The sequence below is a fragment of the Pezoporus occidentalis genome, unplaced genomic scaffold (genome assembly GCF_034315485.1).
Source record: "Pezoporus occidentalis ecotype Australia unplaced genomic scaffold, CSIRO_AGI_Poc_V1 ctg143, whole genome shotgun sequence".
In the NCBI taxonomy this organism is placed as follows: Eukaryota; Metazoa; Chordata; class Aves; order Psittaciformes; family Psittacidae; genus Pezoporus; species Pezoporus occidentalis.
In genome coordinates, this window is record NW_026913241.1 from 3,094,218 (window position 1) to 3,107,010 (window position 12,793).

A 12,793-nucleotide genomic window follows, 5' to 3' on the forward strand; every position below is an offset into this window, starting at 1 on the left:
TCTGTGGGCTCTCTAGGCTATTCCATGTAATCCTACTTTTTAAAATGGATTACCTGCAGTCTTTAAACAAAAAGATTTCCCTTCTGTTAATAAAGCTTCTCCCTGCACAGTTAATGTGATGTGGACAAATCATTGGCATTTAACTGAAAAATCCTTTAAATAAAACCATATTTATTCAATGATGTTCAGTGATTAAGTTAACCAAATGCTTCCAATTAATTTTCCCCTTAATTTGCTTGAACTTCTATAAATAAAGAGCTATGCACTTAGATGGAAGAAAGATTTCCCATTTTCACTCAATACAAAGGAGAAAAGCGATAAATATACCTGACTGAATTGATGTTAACTTTAGCATAGTTATACAAGTTTGCGCTGGCTGAGCCATAGCTCTTGAAAAAAGAATTTCTGAGAATCACTAGTCAGTGGCATAATTGACTTCTGGTGGCTTCAAAAGGCCATGAACACAGTTAATAGTTTTTGGCAGTTCCAAAGGCATTAATCACAATCTATGTGCAATATTAAACAAAGCTCCTTCAAAATGAATATAAATTAAGACTGTAATTCCATCTCAGCCTTCTGGTGACATGAAGAAACCACTTGAGTTTCACACTCATGGTTTATGATGTCCCCGGAAGCCTTTGATGGAATTATAGCCTTATTAAGTAGAGTTGGGGTACATTATTCCTTAAATTATTGCAACTACAAGCCATTATTCCCACTAGAAATTAGAACTTGCTGTACTTTCATCAACCATGTAATCTTGAAGTAAGTTGGGGGGAATTTTGTGTGGGAGGGTATCTGTTTTTAGTTTCCGTCACTACTATACATGCACAGATTGGTAGAGTTGTTAATATCTAATATGAGCAGCCCTCAAACGTTTTTGTTTTGTTTTAAAGAACACTATTCACAACAATGTAATTGAATCATCATCAATGTTTATATAGCTCTTTGTAAGAATTTTAAATCAATTTTTTAACCTTTTTATGTAAGATCATTCACCGCCAATGACATAAAACAGAATTTAAAAGACAGATGATGATGGGGACATACAGAGAGACTTTTAGGGAGGCATGATATAAGCATTTCAATATTTCAGTAAAGACACATGCAATCATATAGTGAGTAAGAAAGAAAGGTGACAGGCAGTCTGTGATTCCTCAGAATAGTTCAAGCCTTCACCTGAAGTACAAGAGAGCAAGACAAGGAATTTTTGGTTTCCAGTTTACAGCGTGGGTAAGAGCAGTGGTTCTGAGGAGGAGCAAGCCACATACTGTATCAGGGTGACTGTTTTGGAGGTCTCACATTATTACCTGCAGACCATGGCCCACAAGAGCAGTGCTCCTATATGGGAGCTAAGAATGCTGGAGAGGCTCCAGCTGGTCTAGGACCCATGATGGCTCAGGAGGATGGACTGATCTCTCAGCCAGTACTGTCCATAACAAATCCTATTTAGCTGATAATATCAAAAACAGGAGTAGTGTATGGTAGTGCAAGTTGAATATTTTTATTATGAGCAGGTCTGACTTGACATAAAGTTCTGTAGCATTTCTTAGTTTAAAGTAATGAAGCTGTCTGGAAAAAATGTACAGTATTTATAAAGCATGCGTCTAAGATCAGAATTTCTCTTCTCTAATGACAGTTTAAATCATCACAGCCTAACCAGTTTAGTCGACTTTGTGTATTAGCTTCTTTCAACAACTTTCACAATGCCTAGGTTTTTAAATACTGGTAAGTATTATTCAATGCCACATAGTGAAAAGAAAACATGTTAAAGAAAACCCTTAGTGTGTGTATATATACACACATAATTAAGCCTGAAGGATTTCAGAGCTTTTATTCTCTTTTTTTTTTTTGGGGGGGGGGGTGTGGTTTGTTTGCTGGGGTTTTATTAACTATGTTATTTTGAGGAAGGAAGATTTCTGTACCCTGTTCTCCTACAACTTCCATAACTTTTCATACTGTAAAAAGTATCTAGCTATAGCTAAGAAAAGATAAAGCTTGTCACCATATTGCATAATTCATACAAAGTTTTTTGGGCTTCTAGCAAAGAGGGAGTCTCCCTTTCTACTGAGTGTTAGAGAAAGAAGAATCCTTGGTTAGTTAGAGAAGTTATATCAGGCATTTATTTGCTTCTCCAACAATGGGTTAGAAATGCTGCCTTGTACTGAAGTATCACATTGAATGACATATTTAAATTTCAAGATGCTATATTGCTCAAATTTTTGGAGGGATTGTATTTGTAACAGTGTAGAAGTCCTGTTACATGCCTTTTGACTTGAAAAGATATATGCAATATACTGAAATATAGTTTATTTTGTAAGTATTTTAAAGAGTTGTCATTTGGGGTCCTGAATTTCAAAGGACCAATAATTCTTTATTCATACTGAGGGCTTGCTTTTCAATAAAGTGTGGCATGAAATACTATAAAGCAATACACACAAATGGCCTGCTTTTTAAAATCCATTAATAGTTTGCAGATGTTTACAGACAAGGGATGGTTGGCTTAATAAAACTGATGTGTCAGGGCTGGTGTTAGAATCACACTGAAAGACAGTCTTATCTATTAAGGTAAGACAAATGTGATCAACAGATTTTTTCTAGTATATATAACTCAAAAGTATTTTACATCTGAGCAACCAGGAAGTACTGGGGTAATGCCATAACTGTAGCTAATGTGTAAAATCCTGAGAAAGCAGTGATACCTACTAAATTCCGTATGCCATTTATATCAGCAGCGACAGGAACGTTGACATGTTTTATTTGTTGCAATTTTTTATCTAATTATGCATTGCTTGATATTATGAATGTACATAAATTTGCCTTTGAAGATTTACACATTTTAGATTTAAAGCCCACTACAAACCCACACTGAGAGTCACAGGGAACTGTGATGGATAACGGGAAGTATTTAAAAGGAACTTCCCTGTTTATAGTAGTCTTGTCTAAACACAGAGATGTTAACGGCCTAATCCAAGACCTTATTTCCATAGTCAGCACAAGAACTGAAACATTGTCTTCTGGTCTCAAATATGTGACCAAGCTATGATGCTATTTGCTTTCCAAACTCTTTCCCTTACTCCTTCCTGGTACTCTGGGAACATTTCATTAAGGATGTCTTCATTAAAGATTTCTGCATATGCCTGACTCTAAGCACGGAAGCTTTGGGGTTTTTTTTGTAAGTTCCAGTCTCAGAGAGGTATTTACTTTGACTGCTGGGGAGCTGTAGTAGGACACCAATTTACTTTTATTGTAGTATGTCAGAATTTATTAGATTATTTATATGTAACTTCTTTATGGAGGGGATTTAAAAGACGGATGGTCGGATGCCAGTAATAGCAATCTCACAGGGCTGCCTTGCCAACTTTATCCACTATCTAAACGTTCAGCTTTCACTAAAACCTAACTCACTTTTCAATCCTGGAAGAAAGGCAACCTCTATCAACAACAATCTGCTTCTTCCAGGCACTGACCTGAAAGTAGTGCTGAGGATGTTTTTCCTGCCCATATTCTTGCAGGCTCTTTACATCCTCTTGTGCCATTAACAAAAAGATTTGTAAGTTGTTAAGTACTGAGAATTGCATGTTTTGGCAATGCAGAGAAAGATGGCACTTTGTTTTACAGTCCTGGAGTGTTATACATTTATTAAAAATCTGCCTTTTTCTAGGAGTGCTTACTGTAGGATTCATACTTTTACAGGGAATAATTACAGCTGTTCAACTTCCTAGTGCCCTTTCATCATCAAAATTTCATCACAACCCAGTATTCTTCAACTAAACTAATTTTGTAAAGTAAACACACAGAAAATATCCCACCTCTGATTCAACACCGTAGTTTGCTTGCTTATGCAGGTAATGCATTGCAAAATTTATACCACTGCCTTGTGATAAGGTATAAATATGAAAATATGGTACTTAAACATTGAATACTGATGTGCAGGGTATGAGTTTAACATCTTGCATATTTAAAAGTGTATTTGAAACATTTGGTGAATCTCAGGTATAGTGATAGAATTATGCATTTTCTTTTCTAATTTAGCGTAGAGTTCCATTGCAACCACTGTCAGTCGTTTTCGCTTTTTTCACTAAATTGAACTAAAACTTAAGAGTTGAAATTTCTCCTATACCAATGAAAAACATAGTTCACAATAGTGAGATTTTAAAAGCTGCTCAGGTAGTCTCGTTTCCTCCCCTGCTATGCAGTGGGACCGTATTGAAGAGGAGCTCTTCAGAAATCTGCCTCATGTCCAGCATGACTAGGAAGGTATGCAGCTAGGCAACAGTCAACCTGTATGAAGCAAGTACTGAAAGAGACTGACTTCTCTGAAACTTTGGTTCAAGTATTTTCACTCTCAGTATATACAGATATTCTTTAAAATTTGTGCTAATTGTTAGTTTAGACTGTTTTCAATACATATAGCTCCAGTGGGCCCTACGGCATGATTTTATACATGTAATACGTATGTATGTGAGCAAATACAGAAGAATTACTTCATTAGTTAGTTAGAATTTTTTCTTCAGTTACCAAAGCTAAGCTACCTCTGTAGTCCATGAAAGTATCCAGTCAACAGGTTGTGACAATACTAAGGAAAACTGGAGAGTAGAAATTTAGAATATTTGAAGAGTGACAATTTTGCTACAGTTTTGAGGATCCTTTGAGGTGATAAATTAATGTGAATAGGGTATTAAATTTTTCATCTTTTTATTTAATATACTCTTTTCTACTTAGCTTTTTTCCTTGTAAGAAGCATCATTGAAATAAGGGGCCCAAAAAAATTGTCTGAATATTGGTGCATCACTATATACTTGAAGATACACATAAGCTGTATGCACATTCAAACAGCTCATAGAAACTTCTGGTTTTGGGAGTCAAAGTATAATTATGAGCATATAGTGCATGCAGATTTATTTTATATGGGTGTTCTAGCTTGTGAATATGCACCTCACAGCAAAAGTGAAGACAAAAATCTGGCATAGAAGTTAAGCAGTTTGAAGGGAAGAAAGAAGAAATAGTTAAGAAGTGGCTACCTAGAAAATTCCTGTCAATTTGTACTTTTAACCTACCTGCCTCAAATGTAAAAACTTGTGATTCTGACAAGAAATAATGAAAATGATGACTGCAATTTAGCAGGGAAAATCTAACAGTTGTTATTGCTAGCATTTATTAAAAGGTAAGAAAACCTGTGTAAAAAATCCATATTAATTAATATGTTGAACAGGAGAAATCTTAATATAGTTGGTCCCCACAATAGATGAGATTCCTTTCAGATCTACAGATCTCAGAAAATTTGCAGGGAAGTGAAATTACTGTGGATAGACTGGTCCTGCTACTGATAATCCCTCTACAGCATCTTTTTGGCATTAAATATGCTAAAAGGGCATGTTCTACATATGGCATCATTTTGACAGCTGAAGTAATTAAAATAGGTTTTCAGAGTTGTGGGTTCACTTGTTTGTTGTTTTATTTTCATGTAAGTTCTAATACTGACCCACTTCCCACAGGTGTTAACTGATGAGTTAGCTTTGTCAACTTCCATGAAGCTGCTTTGGTGAAAATGTAGACTCTAAAATACATAATTCTGACAAAACATCTCTGCAGTACTTTGGAAGGGCATCAAGGCCATCCGTGTGGATGAGTAATACAAAGACTAGACCTGGATTGTTTTCAGAATTCTATGATAACATAGGTACTTATTAATTTATTGATTTGTGATCATGAGGTAAAATAGTGGGAAACTTATTAAAAAACAGAAAAAATAGAATAAATGGTAATGGGTTAGAAGACTACTCTTTCCAGTGGTCTGTTTAACCTCACAGTTGCAATTTTCATGAGCTAAACTAATGCTGAGCTCTCTCTTCCCTTATTAAACTGGAATATCTGCATTAGGAAGGAAAAGAAAATCAGTCTGGGCATTCTACTTAGTATATTTTATAAAAGGTCTGGGATATGGTGTGCTTTGTGAGATTAAAATATGAAAAAGTGTGAATTTTGCCTAATGAGAATGATTATAAGAGCTCAGGAAAAAGCCCAGATATTGGATGATATAACATCATGTTACGTGTCTCATGTTTTGAACATTTAAAGTTCTATTTTATGGATTCTATCAGCAGGGGATCTGATGTTAAGCAATATGTTTTAATGGAGTTGCTGTTGTTCCTCTCTAATGGGGAGATTATAAAATTATAATTAGTGTAATGCTGCCTCTATTACACAAAATGACAAAAATGCCATTTACTTCAATGGGAACAATATTAAGTATGCTGTCGTAATTAACCTTCTCCATCCCTCTTTTAAGCTTGCTCCTCTCATATAACTATGGAACACTTTACAGTTGGTAGCAGAGATTGGGGACAGATTAAACAAAATAAAAGAGGCAGATGTAGCTGATAGCAGTTAACAGAGCAACTCTGACACACGATCCTCAGGAAGCGAGGTTAGAAAATAGGCTGAAATGAACTGAACATGAAGGGGGGATATCTTGTTTTTCACAGGCTTTGCAGCATCTCTTCGGAATTGTGCTGATAAATTGTGCACGAAGATTCTTTGTGTGTCTCGCTTGAGTCAGCAAACCATTTTTATGAGAAATGGATGGGGAGGGATGCTGCTGAATGAAAAAGAAAAAACAGAATAAAAAGAAGTGAGACATCATTATTGATCATTACAGCAACGTTACTGACCCCGCTGCCAAACTTAACATGCTATTCAGAAACCTGTATTTTGAAGAGGGTAAAAGCAAAGTTGAAACTTGCCTTCTTTGTAAATGTTTAGGGAGATATAATTTGCAAATGTAAAAAAAAGTTAGGAATTTTAATGTCGGTTTTACCTCTAGTTGTAAATCCAAGAGATAAATTATCTTGAAATTCACAAAATGAACTGCCTCTTGTGGAAACTAGATTAAATACAAGATGTATTTAGTTACCATGAACACTCTGATCTGGTCTTCACCTCACTCACAGGAATATATTTTCTCTCATGTACTTCCTTTTTCTTTATTTGGATTTCTCTTACAATTTGATCGATAATTTTAAAAGCACAAAGCACGGTAGGATCAACAGAATAGTGAAAGTGCAATATCCTTCAAGGATGGAATAGCTAAAAACATTAAGGAAATGTGTACATGTAAATCCATGTGCATTTTCTCTTTTGACAAAACCTAATTTAAAAGAAAAAAAAACTGAAGAGTAACCAAAGCAGTGACGTCTTAAACTTAGTCACTACACAAAGTATGAGGTCAAATCACATACTGACAACAAAATCAAGCATGGCTTTCCCTGAGGATAAGAACACTCATCTGCAAGGGGACAGAGTCTCAACACCAATGAATATTTATGTGTTTCATAGGTTTATTGTTGAATATAGAATACAAGCATTCATTAGTGCAGGAACTGCAACCCCACTTTCCCTCATCTTAGGTAAGTGTTCAGATCATTAGACACTAAGGTCATATCCAGTCCTCAGTATAGGCTATGAATATTTCACTATACCATGGCAAAGTGAAGTAATTTCCGCAACAGGAAAAAAAGGGGTCTGCTCTGCTTTGAAACAAAATCCTAATTTCACACATTTATTGTATTTTTCAGGATTTTTTTCCAAAACATTTGGATGCATGTTTATGCTCATAATTTGACTGCTGTAAAATATATGTGTTTAAATTACACATAGCTTTTATATTTTGTTTAGCTACCAGTGTCATTATTAATTAAATATAAAGATGTACCAATAATATAGATCAACTCTTTTTATATACATATAAAGCTTGACTACATTATATGTATGTACAGTATATAGTCTTGGCAGCATGGCTACATTATGACTGAATACATTAAAAAATAAATTACTTCCCTCAGCAGCTGCACTCTTTCTGAACAAACACTACAGGTACAAATGCACCTGGTTATGGGACCAGTGTAATTGCACATTGATTGAATCAACATCCTTCCTGCCTTTATTCAGAATCTTATATTCATGAAAATCAGCTGTGACTTTCTGCAGATCACCACTAGTTTGCATTAAGCTTGGCTGAGTTATTCCTCTGAAATATAAATATTTAATTTCTATATATCAAAATGAGAACTTCAGATTACTTCATGTTCTGTATTCCAGATTTGGGTGGATTTGACAAGTATTTCAGTTTTAGTATATTTACAAGAAAAAATAGCCATACAATATATTTCTTCTGTTTCAGTAACTATGAATTAAATTATGGAGATATAGACTAGATTTCTTTCATGAATTTGTCTCTTCCTTTTCTCTTCCTTTTACAAACAGTTTAGGAATCCTTATGTTATTGCTTCTTTTAACAATCAAATGTCCAAATAGCTTTGAAACATTTTAATGATCCTTATGAAAAAGTTACCACAAGGAAAACATATGATATACATGCATGATTCCATTCATGTATGTTTGTATCAATGCCTATATTTAAAGTAGGATAAAATTAATGAATAGTGTTTTCAGTTTCCCATCTGCATTTATAAAATTTCATATTAATGCTGTTTCTGAGTCACAGCTTGAAAAAAGTTATGTAGGGATGAAACATTTTGGAGATGATAATAATTTGAGAAATGTCTAACTATGGTTCCTTTGCTAGCAGTGTATTTAATTTAAAATGCAAGATGTAAAGGCACCTCATTTTCTGCTTCTACCTGAAATACAGTGGAAAGTTTTTGTTATTTCTTACCTACTGAAGAGCAAAGAGAACTGGGAATTTTGTAACTGTTTCATTAAATTAATCTCCGTTCTGTTTTGTAACCCAAATGTTTGCTTTCCAGATCTGGCACTTAATATCATTTATACCAAAATTGATGAGTGTTGTCCAATTACCTATTCTTCCACTTGAGTAGTAATTGAGTTCTGCTTAAGGACTCTTATGCATTGTTTGAATTAGCCTGATGGAGCTCTGCAAAATTTCTCAAGGGCAGTAATAAGGTATTGTGCTTGCCAGACTGCTCCACAGATACAAACAGAATTATGAACCATATTTTATCCAAGTGCCATTGACAGCTGGATTCTTCTTACACCTATTTTACACTGGTGGAGTTGCTTGTCATGTAGCTTATTGTACATCAAAACAGAATCAGGACCTTTGTGCTTCAGAGACCAGGCTCCTCTGAGATTTATGGGTGAAATAAAATCCCTCCACTCAAACTCCAGAGAAAGGTGAGGAAAAGAACACATTATGGTTTTTCATGACACTATGTGTTGCTCACATTTATTGTTTTCTCTTCTATAGCCTCCAATTTTCTTCTTGACTCTCAATAGCTGAACTGAAAGCTACAGGATTAAACTGTGCACCAGAAACCAATCCTGTCCATTGTCTCTGAAAAGGTTATTCATGTGGTAAATAACAAGGGTCATTAAGGGTTATTAATATGTAATGAAATGTTTCAAATGCCATTTCTCATTGAAGTTGGATATGACTTTGCTTTTAGCGCTAAAATCGTAATACTAAAGCTGTTTGGTTTCCCACTCGTCTTTTGACTCCAGACATGATGTCCAACTGTGTACGTGCTGTCAGTCAGTCTTATACAGAAATTGTCAGCTTTCCTCCACAGTGGGATCACTGACCTTTCACTGCATGAGGAGGGCTGACATGACAACACACCTTCTTATAATTTCTCACAACATATACTTTTTGCTGCTTCAGATGTATTGACCTTCTAATCACACAGACATGAGACTGCTGGTGGCATAGAACCTGCTCACTACTTTTGTTTCCCATTGTCCTTTCCTAAAAATTTTTCCTTCTTCAATTTCACATACATATATACATGATCATCCAATTGTTTCATACCTGGCTGTACTTTCATTTCTTACAAGTATATATGATCAGAATATATATTAATTAATAATATTAATTTAGCTTATTCTAAGAATAATCTTTGCTCATGTATTGCACAATTCTTACTTGCTGTAGTTTGCAACAGGTTTTTTGGCAGTATGAAATGGCTTAGGTTCAAATTCTCAAGCATATATATACAGCTCCTATCTGCATGCATAAACTATCCTGATTTGAAAATAGTTAGGCTGGATTATTTTAATTTAAAAAACTGGATGCCATGTATGGAAGGATTTCAAGGGGCTCCACATAGGTAATGTTTCTTTATGAAGATTACCTTCAGACTTCTCAGTGGCTTAGGCTAAACTGGCTTTATTGACCTAATGACCAAGATGAAATAGTTGGAGAAGGATGGAGAAATCATTTTGCTGTGTTGACAAGATGAGTTTCCCACGCATCATTTTTCAAGGTAGTGTCCAAAAATATCTGCTGTGCACCTGGTCTCATTGTCCTTGCCTCTGCACTTTGCCATACTGATCAAAATAGAGCCAGGTGTTACTGAGCCCAGCTTTATTCCGTCTGTTGTCCCTGACCTGCTGGAAAGGAAAGTACTGGGGTTCTATCCCATGGCCACTGCTGCACTGGGCACTTGGCATTAGTCAGCATCATACCCAGAGGGTTTTAAGATTGCTATTTTTGCCACCCTACCCAGTCTGGGCATAGGGGTCTCAGCAGCTGCCCAAACAGCTTATGTTGAAAACTGGAGCAGATGCTGATATGATCACTTTTGAGAAGTGATTCTTCAGCTCAGGGCAGACTCAAAGGCTAGGTGCAGGGAAGCAAATGCAGTGATCTTCACACAAAGCTCTCTGCTGCAATTTCTTCCTTCTATCAGTGTCCCACAAAGTTTAACAGAAGAAAAATGTCTTCTGTAACATACAATAGGATGATTAAAAAGGAAAACTTCAGAAAGACTCTCCTTCACTTTGAAATTGTACTAGTTTTCAGAGTTTCTATTTTGCTCCTTGTTAAAATCTGGAAAGTCTTGCCAGAAGAAGCCTTTCTGAGGAGGGGAATAAGAGAAGACCAATTTTCTGGGGACAGCTATTTGGCATAGACATTACTAATTTATTCTGCTGCAGCTATTTGCATTATCTCTTCTCATGTTTGTTGGTTTCTTTAACCACACACCCATACCTCAGATATGAAAAGCATGCGAAATATGAATTAGTTTTATTGATGTGGTGAAAAAATGATTAGTCAACTTGTTCTCATATAGTTCTAATATTTTATGCTATGTGATTATTAATCATTACCCATACATGTGGCTCTTTGCATAGCCATCACGCATTTGTTACTGCTATTAGTGGACTTTCGGATGGTCATTTCTCTAGTCGAATATTCAACCTGTCTGCCCAACATTGGTATGCAGTTACGTGCATCACTGTTCTGATTCTTAGTCAGGAGAGAGCGTTTTAAACAGGAATGGACCAAATTCTCGTAAAAAACATATTCCTGTAATACTGGAAATAGCACTTATTCCCCTGACTGACTATTGATTTGTCACACATACCCTGCCATTTATCAAATATTTCAGACATCTTTTGTCAAGATGTCTTATGACACACAGTACATCTAAAGAAATGGAATTTGAAGCAACGCTTAAAACCCACCACCACTGTCTTTTGGCTGAGGTTAATTTTCTTCACAGTAACTGGTATGGTGCTATGATCTGTATTTGTGCTGAAGACAGTGTTGACAACAAAGGGATTTTAGTTATTGCTGAGCAGTGCTTACACAGGACTAAGACCTTTTCTGCACCTCACACCACCCCACTAGTAAGTACGCTGGGGGTGCACTAGAGGCTGGGAGGAGACACAGATAGGACAGCTGACCCCAATTGTCCAAAGGGATATTCCAGCACGGTGTCATGCTCAGCATAGGAAGCTGGGGAAAGAAGAAGAAAGGAGGGACATTCAGGGTTATGTCACTGCTATGTGTGATAGAGTGCTGCTTTCCTGGAGGTGGCTGAACCCCTGCCTATTGATGGGAGGCAGTGAGTGAATTCCCTGTTTAGCTTTGGTTGTGCACACACATTTTGTTTTACATATTAAACTCAACCCATGAGTTTTCTCACTTTTACTCTTCTGAATCTCTCCTCTACTAGCCAGGGGGGACGGTGAGCAAGCTGCTGGCTGGGACTGAGCTTCCTACTGAGAGTAAACCATGACAACCATAAAGATGTCGCAAAACTGCAACTGGATAATCCCAGTGCCTATTTTTTGTGAGCTTGAGGAATTTATTTGTCACCTACAGTCTTTGTAGCCACTCATAATTTTGCCAAGTTTTGCGAAAGCCAGCAAAGTTTCTGTATGCTATTGTTTTCAACCAATCTGCAGCATTTAGATGAACAGGAAATGCACAAATGTGTGCTGGAGAATCTGCCATATGTGAGATATGAGCTATGTTCTTTTTCTAGTGTGTAAACATCCCTTATTAAATATTGCACTTTATCAGGATAAATTTTGTTTGCTTAGGTTTGAGGGCAAGTGGGGGAGGGAAACATCTTTTCTGCATTTTCTCAGCCATCAGTTTTTCTTCAAAAGCTTTATCCTTATTAGAAATAAAGCTTCTTTATTCTCCACTGCTCTGTAGAGGTTTCTTAACAGAAGAGACAGACCTATTTTCAATTTATTATTGTTCCTGTTCTATGTGCTATTGATTTTTCTCTTATTTTAAATTTTTTTTTATCTTAAATGCAAAGTCTTTTTTCAGCTTCAAGGGAGCAATTCAGACAAACATTTTGCTGGTGAATAATTCAAAGCATAGCATAAGGATTTTTTGCTGAATTTGTCCTTAGCATATTTAAAAAATTCTCTATTATTTCTTCTACAATCTTCTTACTGTTATTTCAGAACCTGTTTTGCATCCTTTCAGGAATACCTATTTGACTAATCACAGTTTCTTTCCATTCATATATATTATCTTTAGGAAGGCCCTGCTTCATGAGTTTTCATA

General features: G+C 35.9%; 1 long non-coding RNA gene across 2 annotated transcripts in view; it reads left to right on the forward strand.

Annotated features, from left to right (window-relative positions):
• The window catches only part of LOC134159253 (uncharacterized), a 51,877-nt gene extending 39,787 nt beyond the window's left edge, over window positions 1–12,090 (forward strand). Inside the window, exon 3 of one of the 2 annotated variants that reach the window (XR_009963090.1) lies at window positions 4,200–4,220. This is a non-coding gene — a long non-coding RNA (uncharacterized LOC134159253). Of the gene's footprint in view, window positions 1–4,199; window positions 4,221–11,942 lie in introns of those variants that run through there. The other variant, XR_009963088.1, reaches the window with a different exon arrangement.
• The last annotated feature ends 703 nt before the right edge of the window (window positions 12,091–12,793 follow it).